The sequence below is a fragment of the Protopterus annectens genome, chromosome 7.part0 (assembly GCF_019279795.1).
Source record: "Protopterus annectens isolate FY-2018-M chromosome 7.part0, PAN1.0, whole genome shotgun sequence".
In the NCBI taxonomy this organism is placed as follows: domain Eukaryota; kingdom Metazoa; phylum Chordata; order Ceratodontiformes; family Protopteridae; genus Protopterus; species Protopterus annectens.
The window spans coordinates 217,323,682-217,338,258 of NC_056739.1; the positions used below are offsets into that span (position 1 = coordinate 217,323,682).

The 14,577-nt window shown below is 38.1% G+C and overlaps 1 protein-coding gene across 1 annotated transcript in view; it reads left to right on the forward strand.

Annotated features, from left to right (window-relative positions):
- Window positions 1-10,004: 10,004 nt before the first annotated feature.
- Window positions 10,005-14,577, forward strand: part of NRAS (NRAS proto-oncogene, GTPase) — a 448,706-nt gene continuing 444,133 nt past the window's right edge. Inside the window, exon 1 of the mRNA XM_044076717.1 lies at window positions 10,005-10,223. The gene's annotated coding sequence lies outside the window, so the exon portion shown is untranslated. The remainder of the gene's footprint in view (window positions 10,224-14,577) is intronic.

The window sequence follows — 14,577 nt, forward strand, 5'->3', positions numbered from 1 at the left end:
AGCAATGTACAACTATTTGCCCTTTTTGTAAACAATATTGAAATTGTACTTTTGCAGTTTTAACATTGTGTGTTGTAATCGAGCTGTGGCTGTATGTATTAGCTTTTTCAAAACTGTCGCTAGTGGTTGGTGATCAGTCTCTATTTGGCTAGGTCTGTCATAAATATAATCATTGAACTTCAAAAATGTGAACACTACTGCCAAAAGTTCTTTTTCTATTTGTGTATAAGGGATCTCTGTTTGAGTTAAAGTTCTTGATGCATAGGCTCCTGGTATGCCTTCTTGAAGACATGCTGCACCAAGGCCATAACTTGAAGCATCAAAAGAAAGAGTTACAGGTTTGGGAATATCATAATATCTCAATGTGGGTGGATTGGCAGTTTTCTTCTTCAGAATATCAAATGTTCTTTGGCATTGTTCTAACCAGGACCAGTTTACATTTTTGTGTGTCAGCTCATGTAATGGTACAGAAAGCTCACTCAAGTCTTGGATTAACTTTCCTAAATAGTTGACCATACCTAGAAAACGTAAAAATGTGACATTCTCTGGAATTGGCATGTCAACAATTGCTGTTTGCTTAGATGGATCTGGTTGTAAGCCAGAACTGGTAAACAAATGTCCCACATAAGTAACTTCTTTCAGTTTGAATTTACGTTTCTGAGGATTCAGTTTAAGATTTACTTCACGTGCATGGCCTAGAACTTTTCTGAGATTTCTATTGTGTTCGTCTGCACCATTGTCTCCAACAATAATGTCATCTACTAGAATAGCACATGGATAACCAGAAAATATTTGTTCCTGGCACGTTGAAATACTTCACTGTCAGAATTAATTCCAAATGGCATTCTCAAAAATCTGTATATACTATTTATCTATATCTACCAAATGGTATACTGAATGTGGTTAACAATGAATATTTGCAGTCCAGTGAAATTTGCCAAAAGGAGCTTTTTGCATCTAAGACAAAAAACAGTGGAATTTGGCATGAGAGTGGGTACCTCTTTTACTGTACGCATTGGATGATGAGGACACTTAAGTGCTTTGTTTAAGTTTCATGGATCAATATATATTCGAATATTAGCTTTTGCTATGAGCTATGACCATGGAGGATACCCATTCATTTGGTTCTTCTACTGGAATAAAAACACCTAAATTCAGCATTTTGTCTAGTTCTGCTTTTACTTTACTCTGCATTGCTACTGGAATCTTCCCTGCTGGTCTGAAAACTGGACTTAATTCATGGTTTAACTTCATGGAATATGTGACTGGAAGTTTACCAAGCTTGTCTTTGAAAATATCAGCATATTCACTAAAAATATTCTGTGTAAAACTGTTGCTGTTATTCATACTTATATGGTGGACATCTTTATTAAACGAAATCGGTCCCATTCTCAGACTCTCTTTGAGGCCTAACAATGACTGCACGTGTCTTCTGACTATGTAAAACTGCAAGTCATAGCGGTTTCCGGCAGACTGGCATGAAGGAACTACTGCACCATCAATTTGAATCTCTGCAGCATCATAAGGAACTAGTTTTGCACACTTTTCTGAATCAAGTTTCTCACCAGCTTTTATTTTAGCAGACATTTGTGCTAATATAACATTGCACTTAGATCCAGTGTCTACTGTAAGGTCTACAGATTTCCCATTAATTTGTACAGTACAAAATATTTCATTTTTTGCTGACAACTGATAGTCTACTTTATTAACTGTTTCATCTATCACAGAAACACCATCAACACAGCGCTCGGAGTTTGCTACAGTCTCTATCTGATCTATTTGCTTCTTCAGATACTCTCTTTTAATATAAGTTTGTGGCACTTTAGACTTGCAAAGACTTTTGAAATGATTCCACGTTTTACATTTGTGACATTGCTGACCAAAACCTAAATACTTTTCCCATTTAGGTTTTTGACTTCCTCCACAAATGTGACGTTAACAATGAAGTTGGGTGTGGCACTGCCTCTCGGTTTATATTTCTTTTTCATCTTAACTTTCTGCTGGATGCTATCAACATTTGTACTAGCACATACTGCAAACATGCTTTTCTCATTTCTAAGCATATTCGTATGCTTTTCTGTAATCTCATGTACTTTACAAAACTCAGCGGCTTTACTCTATGTTAATTCACTATTTCAAAGCAAAATTTCTCTCACTGAATCACTATCAACACCACATACAAGACGGTCTTTGATCATCTTTATTTATTTATTGACTGGGAGTGTCCGACTGGATGTAGGTCCATTTTCAGTGGAGGCCCAGGGAGAAAAGCTCCACAGTTAAAATAAACAGACAGTAGTTACATTGGATTACATAGCAATTAACAATTTAACATAGCAATTACTTACAACATATTTACAGATGAAGAATATAGTACATCAGTAGACAACTAGAATCTTTATCTGTGAAGTACATAACAGACATTAACAAATGGTACAATAAGAAGTTCCTGCTGTATAATAAGTACTAGGCTTATGAGCATCTGAGCTTGCTATAATCAAGGTAGTTAGTGGAGTGGAAAGAAAGATAGTGGTTGGATGGGGTGGGTGATATTAGAGTGGGAGTTGCAAGGGCATAGCCAGCATGTTTTTAGGTGCGCTTTTAGTAAAGTTTTGAAGTGGGTGCATGATGGTATGGAGGTAATTGTGGGTGGGAGGGAGTTCCATAATTTGGCTATGGTGCAAGAGAATAGTGCTTCACTAGCAGAGTTATTGGCTTTAGTCATTTGCAAGTGATTTTTGTTGCTGGATCTTAGTGGTCTGGAGGTGCGATAGGGTTAGAGTAGATTCTGGAGGGATGGGACATTTAGTGGATGGTTTACTAGTTTGTGGGTGAGTGAGAGTTGATACCATTGAAGGAGGTGAGGGAGTTCAAGCCAGCCCAGTTCAGCACGTGAGAGACAGTGGTGACTATGGTAGGATGCCCCTGCGGCGAATTTGGCGATTTTGTTGTAGCAGGTCTCTAGCTTGTTTAGATTGCATTGCCTTAGGTTGGTATATACTGGAGAGGCATAAAGTAGGGTGGAGATAAGGTGGGAATTTGCTATTGAAATCTTTGCTGCTTTGGTGAGAAGTTGCTTATTTCTGTATAGAACAGTCTACCAATGCATGTACAGTGGTTTATAATAACCAGAAGGATTTTGCAGTGTACAGTTATTCTGAGTTATGTATTAATGAGGTCATGGCTGATCTACTCTCAAAGGGAATGACTTTTGTACCCACTAATAAGTTCAATGTTATAGACACATTAATAGATTTGAAAATGTATTTAAGGAAATTGAATTTGTGTTTAATGCAAGATACTATTTTGCAGACTAACATTAACACTAGTAGCATCTTTAGAATTAGTTCCACCTATAACCCCCTTTTACACCCCAAACTGGCAATATATGAGAAATTATGTGAACTTGACCTATACAATTTAAATTTTCTAAATAAGAGCAAACACAGGCAAGCACACAATCTTGTCAACATGAACCAGAATGAATGTGACAGGTTGTTAATGCTACAAGAACATGATGTAAGAGTCATGAAACCTGATAAGAGGGGGGGGTGGTGGTAATTATGGATGCTTCTACATACGCTGCAAAAATGCTGTCTATTCTGGACATGACAAAGTACACAGAGGTGTCTGTCCCTAAATTAATTAAACACTGCATACAAGAAAATTCATGGCCAACTAACCGACATATTTCTCGAGAGAAGGATAGACCTTTCCCTATACAATTATTTGAACATCTTCATCCCAAGAGTCCCAGTGTTTTTTTGGAATCCCTAAGACTCACAAGAGTCTTTTAGATCCATCTATGAGACCTTTAGTGGATGGCAGGGATTCCATCACCATGGCCTGTGCCCAATATTTAGACCACGAGCTTAAGAACATATTGCAAAACGAACACCAGATATGCAAGGATTCCTGGACTTTCTTAGAGCAGATCAATAGACTTGAGTTTAATGAGAACGATATATTGGTCACAATAGATGTCAAAGACTTGCATACTGTCATTCCACACAGCACCAGCCTTGATTGGGTTGGTGATTTGTTATTAGAACACAAAGTAAACCAGGAGAAGATTAACTTAATTTTAGAATTACTGGAATTAGTCTTAAAAAACAGTTGCTTCTCCTTCAATGACAGATACTTTTTGCAAACAACTGGAGTGGCCATGGGATCAGCTTGTGGTGGGGCATTTGCGAACATGATCATGGCACACTGGGAGAGGAATTTTGTTTTCAAATCCCAATTTTATTCTACTGTTAAGTTGTACTTCAGGTTCCAGGATGAGATTAGTTTAATTTGGAAGGGGTCTTCTTTTGAGCTGGATGAGTTTTTACAGTACCTTAACATCACAACCACATTTTTACGGTTCACTTGGGTAATCAATTTGACCCACATGAACTATCTAGATGTACACTTGTTCAAGGACACACTTATTGGAAGGTACACTACAAGAATTGACAGAAGAGAAACCTACTGCAATTCTTTTCTGCATTACACCAGCTCCCACCCCAAACATCAAAAGAGGTCAATGGTAAAAGGGCAACTTGTTTGAGCTGCCTGTATGACCTCTGGGGAAGAGGACTTCATGATGAAGTGTAGTAACTTGAAATCTATGTTTGAAAGAAGGGCCTACCCGGTTGAATTGCTCAATGAGCTTATTGATGAAATCATGCAGAAAAGAAAAATAGGCCACTTTAAGCTCATAGTTGGTGTCTACACTTCTAACAATAGTCCCTCTGTCACTGGGCCGAAAAGATTGGATGAAAACATAAGCCCCTTCCTCAGATCTTTAACAGTCACCTACAATTCTGACTCTTATAGACTGAAGTAAATTTTTAGTAAAAACTGGGACATTTTAATGGAAGATAGGGATATTATAACTCACTTGGGTGACAAACCAATAATAACATATAGAAGCAGTCTGAATTTAAAAGACCTCCTTAGAAAAGGACACAATCATACAATAACTAGTCGGTGTGGCATGTATAAGTGTGGGTTATGCAAATGGTGTCATAAGGTCAAAACTGGTATTAAGTTTTTAATCAACAACGTGGTCTTTAAAGTAAAAGGGAGGTACAACTGCTCTTCCAAAGCAGTTGTTTATGTGGCGACATGTGACCAGTGCTCAGCGTTTTACATAGGTAAAATGGAGAGAAAATTCAGGGCAAGGATCTACAAACATGACTACGCCATTAGGAAAAATAACATGAACAATGCACTCGCTAGGCACATCCATGACAATAACAGCCACAGCTTCAGTTTTATGGCCATTGACCATGTTGTCATTAGTGACAAGATACCTTGGGGGCTCCAACTGGAGGTAAAAGAACTGAGATGGCAGATTCTCTTGCATGCAGACAAATGGCCTGGCATCAATGACAGGACATCCATCACCCCATCTTAAAATTGAAAGCCTTGGAAAGGAAAAAAATAGTACAAACTTTATGACCCTGCATAAGCACTTTATTAAAAAAGGTTTTAATGTTTTCTAACTTAGTTTGTGTATTACTTTTAAAGCTTGTCTATTAGAACACTAACATAAGGTTTTCAACTGTTTAACTTTGTCTTTAGCGAAAACAATTCAGTTTTTTACACATACTTAATTTTTAGAAGTATTCATAATACTCTTTATATGTGAAGTGTTGTTGTAATAGTTAGCAATGGGTTAACTATATCCATTCATTTTAGTCATGTTTTAGCTGGTTCTATGTGTCCAATCAGATTGAGTTAAAAGGCATTTAAACATTGGTTGTGCATATTGACTTTTGTCTGATGAAGTTAACATTGTTTTAACGATAGCGCTCACCGATTTTATTGGATTTAATCAGCATTAAAGTTCTGCTTTTATTCAACATTTTGTGTCCGGTGTTCCTTGGGACCCTTCCTATCAGTGTTCTTTATTTGGTTTGTTTGTTGCCCTTGTCATTTTCATCAGACTTTTGATTTCTTATGTAAACTTTGTGGCTTTCCATTGTAATATTCATTTGAGGGTTACACATTTCTCTAAATTTACATTTTAAGCACTCAAGGTCTTCCTGTGTTTCATCCTGTATCACAATATGGTGGTCCTCCCCTCCCCTGCATACATGGCAGGTGCATACACAAATGAACGTTTCCCTTCAATGGCCTCTGACCCAGCTAATTTGAGAAGTATAAATGCTCTTGTACATTTGTCTTTATCAGAAAATGCAGCCTGTATGAAAATATCATATTCTTGCTCAGACATTCACCAGTTCTCACTAATATTATTATCAAACACCAGAGATTCAGGTTTGTGAAATCCCTCTGCCATAACAACAAAATTATTTTAAATAAGTATGGACCTGGTACTTGTAATTTTGCTCAAGAGCACAACAGTCTCTCTGAAAATGCTTTACTTTAACACTGCAAATACCTTGAACACTCTAAACACTTTGGACACTTCAAAAAGTCTTAGTTACTGCAAAAAAGTCAGACATTGCAAAAAAAATCAGACATTTTGGCCTTTCAAACATTTTAAACCCTTCAGAGATTATTTTAAACATTTTAAATATTATGCTGCTATCTTGGACATTTCAAATATCTTGGACATTATTTTGAATGCTTTGAAAGCTACACCACATGTTTGGTTACTGAAAATCATTTGAAATGAGTTTAAGTAACTTCAAATAACCACTGACCTGTTTGCGAGTTCACTGCTGGATATTACTCCACTTCTAACTGCATGCCTCATGGTTTGCAAGCTGCTTTAACTTCAGATCCCGTTCTGATAGCATGTCGCATGTCTTGTGTATTCATATGAGACAATGAGGCTGGGTATGAGTTAAAGTTGTTTATTATACATACACACATCAGAAGCTGTAACTTGTACATATACTTTGTACTTCATATGCTTACTGACTGACTTATTATTTCTTAACACACACACACACACACACACACACACACGCACACACACACACACACACACACACACACACACACACACACACACACACACACACACACACACGTGCATCTCCATTCAAGCTTACATTCACACTGACTGACTACACAAAATGGCACTGATCTTGCACATGCTGTCTAGCTTTAGTGGCTGGATAAGGTTCAATATAGGTTCATAGGTTCATACTGGGCTATCTGCCCTAGGGCATTTATAAGCCTAGCCAGTGTGTGTTTGGCTTTCGCCACCCATTTTAAATTAATTTTGTTATGCCCTTTTTCGAGGTTAGTATACTGTGCCTCTGTATAACAGTGACACAGAAGTGATGCCCGAATCCTAAGTGAAAGACCTGCTATGGCAGAGTTTTTCACTGAATTGCAAACAGAAGCTGCTGTTAGAAAAGGGATAATAAGCAGGGTATTGATAATATTGCATAACTATGAGTCAATCAGAGGAGGTTAGAAAAGACCAGTAAGAAATACTGGATAAGCAATTTACAAGGGATAAGTGGAAGGACAAATGCATGGCTCCCACGTAGCAATGAGGATTTTGCATGGAAATGTTTGCATAGGTATTTTTATAATCCAAGCAGACTCCAAATAATTTTTCCCTGGGTAGATGGCAAATGCTAGAGGTGTGATAAGGAAGAAAGAAGTAACTGGGATGATATCTTTTGGGAGTGTAATGAGATGGCAGCTTTTAAAAATTCACTACAGAGTACATTATCAGGAATACTGGGTGAGCAAATGAGTGTAACTTAGGAAATTATTCCTTTGAGCTGGAATACAGTATCTGAATTGTCTGTGGTGGCTTCCAAAAATGCAATAACTAATAAATAATGCTCAAAGTCTAAACCAGCTATATTTGAAGTACTACATATAGTAACAGATACCCCCAAAAACTATACTCATCTGGGTCTATATTAGAACGTCGAAATTTCATTATTTCTAACGTTCTAACATTGAACCCTATTCAGCAAATGCTGAAAATAGTAAAACGACAGATAACCAAATTTTTTCCTAGGGAAAGAATTTGGTTGTCCATTTCTATCGTTTTGCTATTTTCAGCGCTGCGGTGGAAAGTTACGGGTCAGGTTCAGGTAAGTGTGCGATTGGGCATGGGTTAGGTGAGTTAGGGTTAGGGAGAGAGGGAGGTATGTGTGCGATTGTGTGGACGTGAGGGTTAGGGCGGGTTAGGGCGCGGGTGAGGTGAGTGTGCGATAGTGATGGACCTTAGGGTTAGGGTTTGGGTTAAGGTAACTGGATAGTTAGTGGTGTTTGTACAGTTTAGTGTAGGGTTAGCTGCAAGATTTTGGGTGTATGTGTGTGGATTGCTGTTTGTTTGGTGTGCTTGTGTTGTGTGTATGTGTTTTGGAACAGCAAATTTTTTCCCTAGGAAAAAATGTGCTGTTCTGAATGTTCGATGTTGTCAGCGTTTGCTGAATAGGGCTCGATGTTAGAACATTCGAAATAATGAAATTTCGATGTTCTAATACACACTAATCTACAGCCCCCCCCCCCCCATTACTTAATGTATACATTTCCAGCTGCTTAGTCAAAAACTATTAGAGGTATTGTTTTTAGATTTGCAATTCTGTCTGTAAGCAAGCTATATACATGTTATTAAATACATTAATTTAGATGGTTATAGGCAAAGTAACTGATTTTCAAAAAAAAAAAAAAAAAAAAAAAGTACTCTGTAGAGTACAGAGGGTATGCCTGGCTACAGCCTTCCTCTTAATCCCTCCTAAAAGTGGTGACTTTTGGAGAAAAGAAATTTCTCTCCATCTCTTAGCCCAAGAAATCTGGACAAAGCCAATCATAGTAGTAGGAGGACAGAGGTCACAAAATAGGGACAATTTTTAAACATTGCTTTCAGAAAGTTGTTGTGTTAGTATGCATTTTCTGCAGCATACAAAGTCAGAAACTTGAACATCTCTCAATATTTAGTGACATCAATCCTCGATTATGTAATAGCAAGCCATAAATTGTATAGGTTCATAGAAGTAAGGCTCACAGGTTCATACTAGGTTAACGAGGGAAATACTAAAAATAAGAGGTAAAAATAACGACATTTGAGATAAATGAGAAAAATCAGTGAATTACACTTGACAAATAATGACAATAATTAGAGTTATGGACTTATTTTACTTCCAAAAATATATATTAATTTGCATTGTCTTATTCTGTCAAAGTCTGACGTTAACAGTATATTTTACAAATGTCCCTGATTTGTCGAGTGCTGTGTGCACAAATTGATTCAGTAATTTCATTTATTTTGAGCAATGTTTTAGTTCTGTTAGAATTCATGTACTTCTTTATCGATTCCAGTAATGCAATCAAGTAAAGAGAAATCAGAATAATTCTCAAATATGACACACTCCATAGTCTGCAGTGTGTTACCTAAATGGCTACAATCAGGTGTGTATCTAGGTATACTCAGTGTACTCAGATGAGTAAATGTTTTCTGTGCATCTCTTGGAAACTGCATTACTCAAAAAGCGCATAATGTTTACAACTGTAAACAAACATTTCCAGTACAGGTACAGCAAGAACGCTTGTGTGAAAGGAATGCGTCTTTAAAATAACATTTTTATTAGTATAAATGCTAACATTTGAAAATAACGTAGCCCTTTCCTTTATGTCTCGGGGATATTATTTTGAGGATTGAGTATAGTTTGATCGGTGGGACAATAACATTAGGTTTGAGAACAAAACGTAAATTTCTGTCTATACCCCGGCAACAACATCCGAAAGTGAGGGATTAGGGTAGGATCACAAGATGTATACTTCACGTACTCCCATAATACCAGTATCAGTTTAAGCTTTATAGATTTGGTAACTGTTTCTGTCTAAACGTTTTTCTCCTTGGTTACAAGAATTAGGCCCCCTAACAGCCAGAAAACACTACAATTCCCACAAGGCATCGTTTTTTTTAATTCTCTGCTGTTTTAAACTAAATATCATTAAGAGTAAACTTTGACATAAAAACAAGTCAAAATAGTTAGTCTAATCCATTCAATAATTATTTGTTTCTTAGTGCTAGAAACAACAGGCAGTTTTTAGCCTTGCACATACGGAAGGTCCTTTTTCCCTGGTGATGGAAGACATTGGGTGTGTCTTGAAGAGGCAGGAAGTTTCAGGACAAGTTGTTCAACGAGCATTTTTCGAAAAACGTAGAACATGGGTGTATTTAACTAAACGGTTTTATTTTTTCATGTTTTTTGGGATGCTTTTTTTGTCTAATTTGAAGGTGTACTTTTAAATTTATTTGACAGAGCTGTGCTGGAGGACTGAAACAGGTAATCTAAGTTCTAAACAATTTTCTGGTACTCTTGTTGCTGTGGGATTTTCCCTTGTTTAATGCTATTATTTATAACGTAAATTTTTGATGCATTTGTGCTCTGCAATTATCCCATGTATAATAGTAGGCACATTTGTTATCTGATTTTTTTCCAGTGGTGATTGGTATGTGTGAACTTTGATTAAAACGTGCGGTTTAATAGTCAGTAACAGTATGTGCTCTCTGGGTGTTTACTAGCCGGTTTGATTAGTGTAAAAGTTTGTTTAACATATATTGTGTCGATTGTTTCATTCATACTTTAGCGATTGTTGCTAATATAAAGATTTCCTTCTGGTTACGTCACTGTAGCCGAGGCTGGTTTCTAGGAAACTTTGGAGGTGTGTGTGTATATGTATTTATACACAGAGACTCACACACACACACACACACACACACACACACATATATATATATATATATATATATATATATATATATATACATATACACACACACACACAAGTATATGAACGTTTTACTCGTGTTCTGTTTGTGTGTATATGCACACTCTTGTATGTGTGTGTGTATGTATGTCTATATATATATATATATATATATATATATATGTATATATATGTATATGTATACACACACCCATAGCTAGGTATGTGTATGGATATAAGAGGGACTGTGTAGTTGCGTGACCATGCGCATGTGTGTTTGTTTTATATATACGTATAGTGTATATGTTAAAAGATGTGTTTGCATGAGTGTATGTGTTAATATACGTATTATAGGCCTGAGAGTAACACTTATACTTGTCACCGACTGTGGGCTTTCCAATTTTAGCTGTTATTGTTATGTATATGTTTGTGTGTGTGTGTGTATATATATGTATATGTGTATATATGTGTGTGTGTGTGTATATATATATATATATATATATATATATATATATATATATATATATATATATATATATATATATATATATATGTATGTATGTATATGTGTGTATATATATATATATATATATATATATATATATATATATATATATATATATATATATATATATATAAAATGTACTACTGGCTGTAGGCTATTGTCTCCGCCCTCTTGGTGTGTTGCTCTTATACTTGGTGGCTTTGCAGTTGCCCGCCCCTACTGTAAATCTGATCTGTGACACTCCTCCCAGTCTAGTGTCATTAGCTTATTTTACCTAGTACAGAGAGAACATTTGCTAAGGCCTTCTGTTTCTCCTTTTTCCAACTTTTTTTTTTTCCTGCCTGAACCTCCTTGTGTTCTGACTGTGCTTCTCAAACATTTTGGAAATATAGCGTATATTTCAGAGCATTTATTATAACTGTAATTGCCTTAATATTGCTACAACTCAGGTGCTCTAGGTTGCACTGCATCTGAAGTGTTTGTGTGTTTTAGCTGCTTTTCTGTATATATAGACTTCTCTGTTTAACTAAATAAGCTCTGCAAAGTTGTTTTATTGCATTCCTGCCTGTATTTCTGAGGTTTTTTTTGCACTTTTAAAGTTTGTTTTTGCTTAGTTTAACTGGTAGGCTACACACTCGTGTGCTAGCCGAATTAAAGCATTTACTGTGTTTCTGTACCTAATTTCTGCTACTTTGTAAAAAAAAAAAAAAAAAAAAAAAATCCTTGTTTCCTGCCTTTACTGAACTAAAATAGTCCAGTCTTCAGGTATTGCTGATCTCTGGGCTGTGTCATAGTTCCTGTGTTGCCCATATCTTTATTTGGATAGGAGGAAGCTTCTTTTGTTCACCAGTGAGAGTGGGGAGCTCTGAGTAGCCTATCTGTCCCTTGAGGAGTGGCTCCAGCCCAGTGACCTGTAGCTTATTGGCTGTTTTTGGGCCATTTCCTATCTCTTTCTAATACCCTGCTTTAAAGCCAGCTTTAGCGGGCTTTTGCGCTTGTAATTTAAAGTTTGTCCTGTTTGTTCTATTTACCTGTTGAGGCTACGCACTCAAGTGCGCTAGCCTGTGTTACATATTTATTGCATTTTTCTGCTGTTTGTTGCAAAAAAAAAAAAATTATCCTTGTTTCCCATCTTTCCTGACCTAGTAGTCCAAAATACATGCTTTGCTGTATTCTGGACTTGGTTCCTGTGTTGCCTATTTCCTTTCTTGGATAAGGGGAGGCTTCTTTGTTCACCAGTGGCAGTGGGGAGCTTAGAGCAGCCTATCTATCCCTGGAGGAGTGTTCCCAGCACAAGAATCTGGTAGTCTATTGGCCGTTTTGGGACAATTTTTAGCGCTGTTCAAATCCATCTGTATAAAACCCGCTTTAGCGCGGCTTTGCACGATTTTGCGCATAGCGCAGCATCGGGCAGCCCCGCTTAATTGGGTTTAAAACATTCTCGGCTCCACAAAGTCTGCTCTTCACTTTTTCCCTTAGAACTGATCTAGTTCTCATAATAAACGCCCTATTCCCACTCTAAAGCCTGGCACTTGCTCACTAAAGCAATTGTATAAGTCTGTACTAAAAAATTAAAAGCACTACACCCTCACAAACTCCCCTTGAGTACTTTGTTCCCCATTGGCCCTTTTTTTCAATTATAAAGGACTTCCCAATACTATTCTAGCATGTCCAAAGGTCAGTTGTCAATCTCTTCTCCGGTCCAGCTGGTGAATCTGGGAATCTTGAGGCAATATTACAACTGCCTCATGTACACAGACAACCCTCTCCTCCTCCCAACAAATTCCAACACATGTGAGAGATGCAACCGTATAGCCAAACTGGCGGCTAAGCTCTCTCAACTCGGTACTGGCGTAACCAGTCAGGAGGAGAAGGAAACCACACTCACTACAATTCCAGTCTCACATAGTCCTACCACGACAGCAAACCAAACACATAAACACACAAAAACATACTCGGTGGCTCTAAATAAAAATCTGCCTAAGCAGCAGAGACCTCCAAAGCAGGCACCCAAGCAACTGCTACCCCAAAACAAAACACGTGCAACACATAGCTCACAAAGCCAGTGTGCTGAACAGTCACAGCCCTTAAGGTTAAACAACACACCTGATACACTTGTAATAGGAGACTCTGTCGTCAGGCACACTGACGTCCCGCTCACCAGGCTGAACAAGGAGAAGGTCACAGTGAGCTGCCCGTCGGGCGCTAGGATCCGCCACATAACACAAGCACTCAGGTCACTCCAAGGCAAGTACAAATATGACAGTCATTGTCCATGCTGGTGTGAATGACCTGAGACTTACCTCCCTGGACTACATGAAAAGAGATGTAGAGGAGCTCTCTGAGCATGTAGCCCAGGCCGGTATGACCCTGACCTTGAGTAGCATCTTACCCTCACCAAGAATGATGCCACAATATGAAGACAAGATGATCAATTTCAACAATTGGCTTAAGTATTGGTGTCATTCAAAGGGGATCCAATGCCTGTCTGCCTGGGATGACCTGCTTGACAAGCCACGATGCTTCGCTAGGGATGGCTTGCACCTGTCACCCCTGGGCTTTCAGATATTGGCAAAGGCTCTTGCCACCCCCGTAGTGCCTTTTTTAGGCAAGGCACAAAAGACAAACCCGCCTCCATAGGTATCAAAAGGGATAAGAAACTAAGAGTAATGCTACTCAACGCCAGAAGTCTAAACCTCAAGATGCACGCATTCAAAACTCTCCTTAGCATGGAGAACATAGATATCTGTGCAGTAACAGAAGCCTGGTTCAAGGCTCCTGAGAGCACCCCAGCACTACCAGGTTATACCTCATATCATGTTTTTCGGCCCTAAAACTTGGACCGAACCACAAAAGGAGGGGGAGTATCAATATTTGTCAAAGATACCCACACCTCCAGGTTGGTGGCACAGCACGAAGCATCAGAGACTATCCATGTGCAGCTAACAGTGGGTAAAACTGCCTTCCAGTTTATAGCCTGCTACAGACCACCCTCCCAAACCCAGGAACCCCACTTGGCCTTCCTAAGAACACTGGAAAATATGAAGGTATCTCCAAACATCATTATATTGGGTGACTTCAACTACCCTAACATAGACTGGGAGCATTACTCTAGCTCCAACACACTAGCCCGAAGGTTCTTAGAATTTATAAACTCAAATGCTATGGAACAACTAGTTGCCACTCCCACAAGAGGGGAAAACATACTGGACCTGATCATCACCAACATGGGGACTCTATACTCCAGACCAGAAGTGTATCCCTCACTGGTAAGATCAGACCATAAACTAATCTCACTAGAGATTCACATCCTGACCCCAGCCCCTGCCCAGAAAACTACAGTGAAAAACTTCTCTAAAGCAAATTTCACACTCCTCAAAACCGAGGTGGAATCCTACAAAGCCCCCGGGCCTGTGGAAAATACG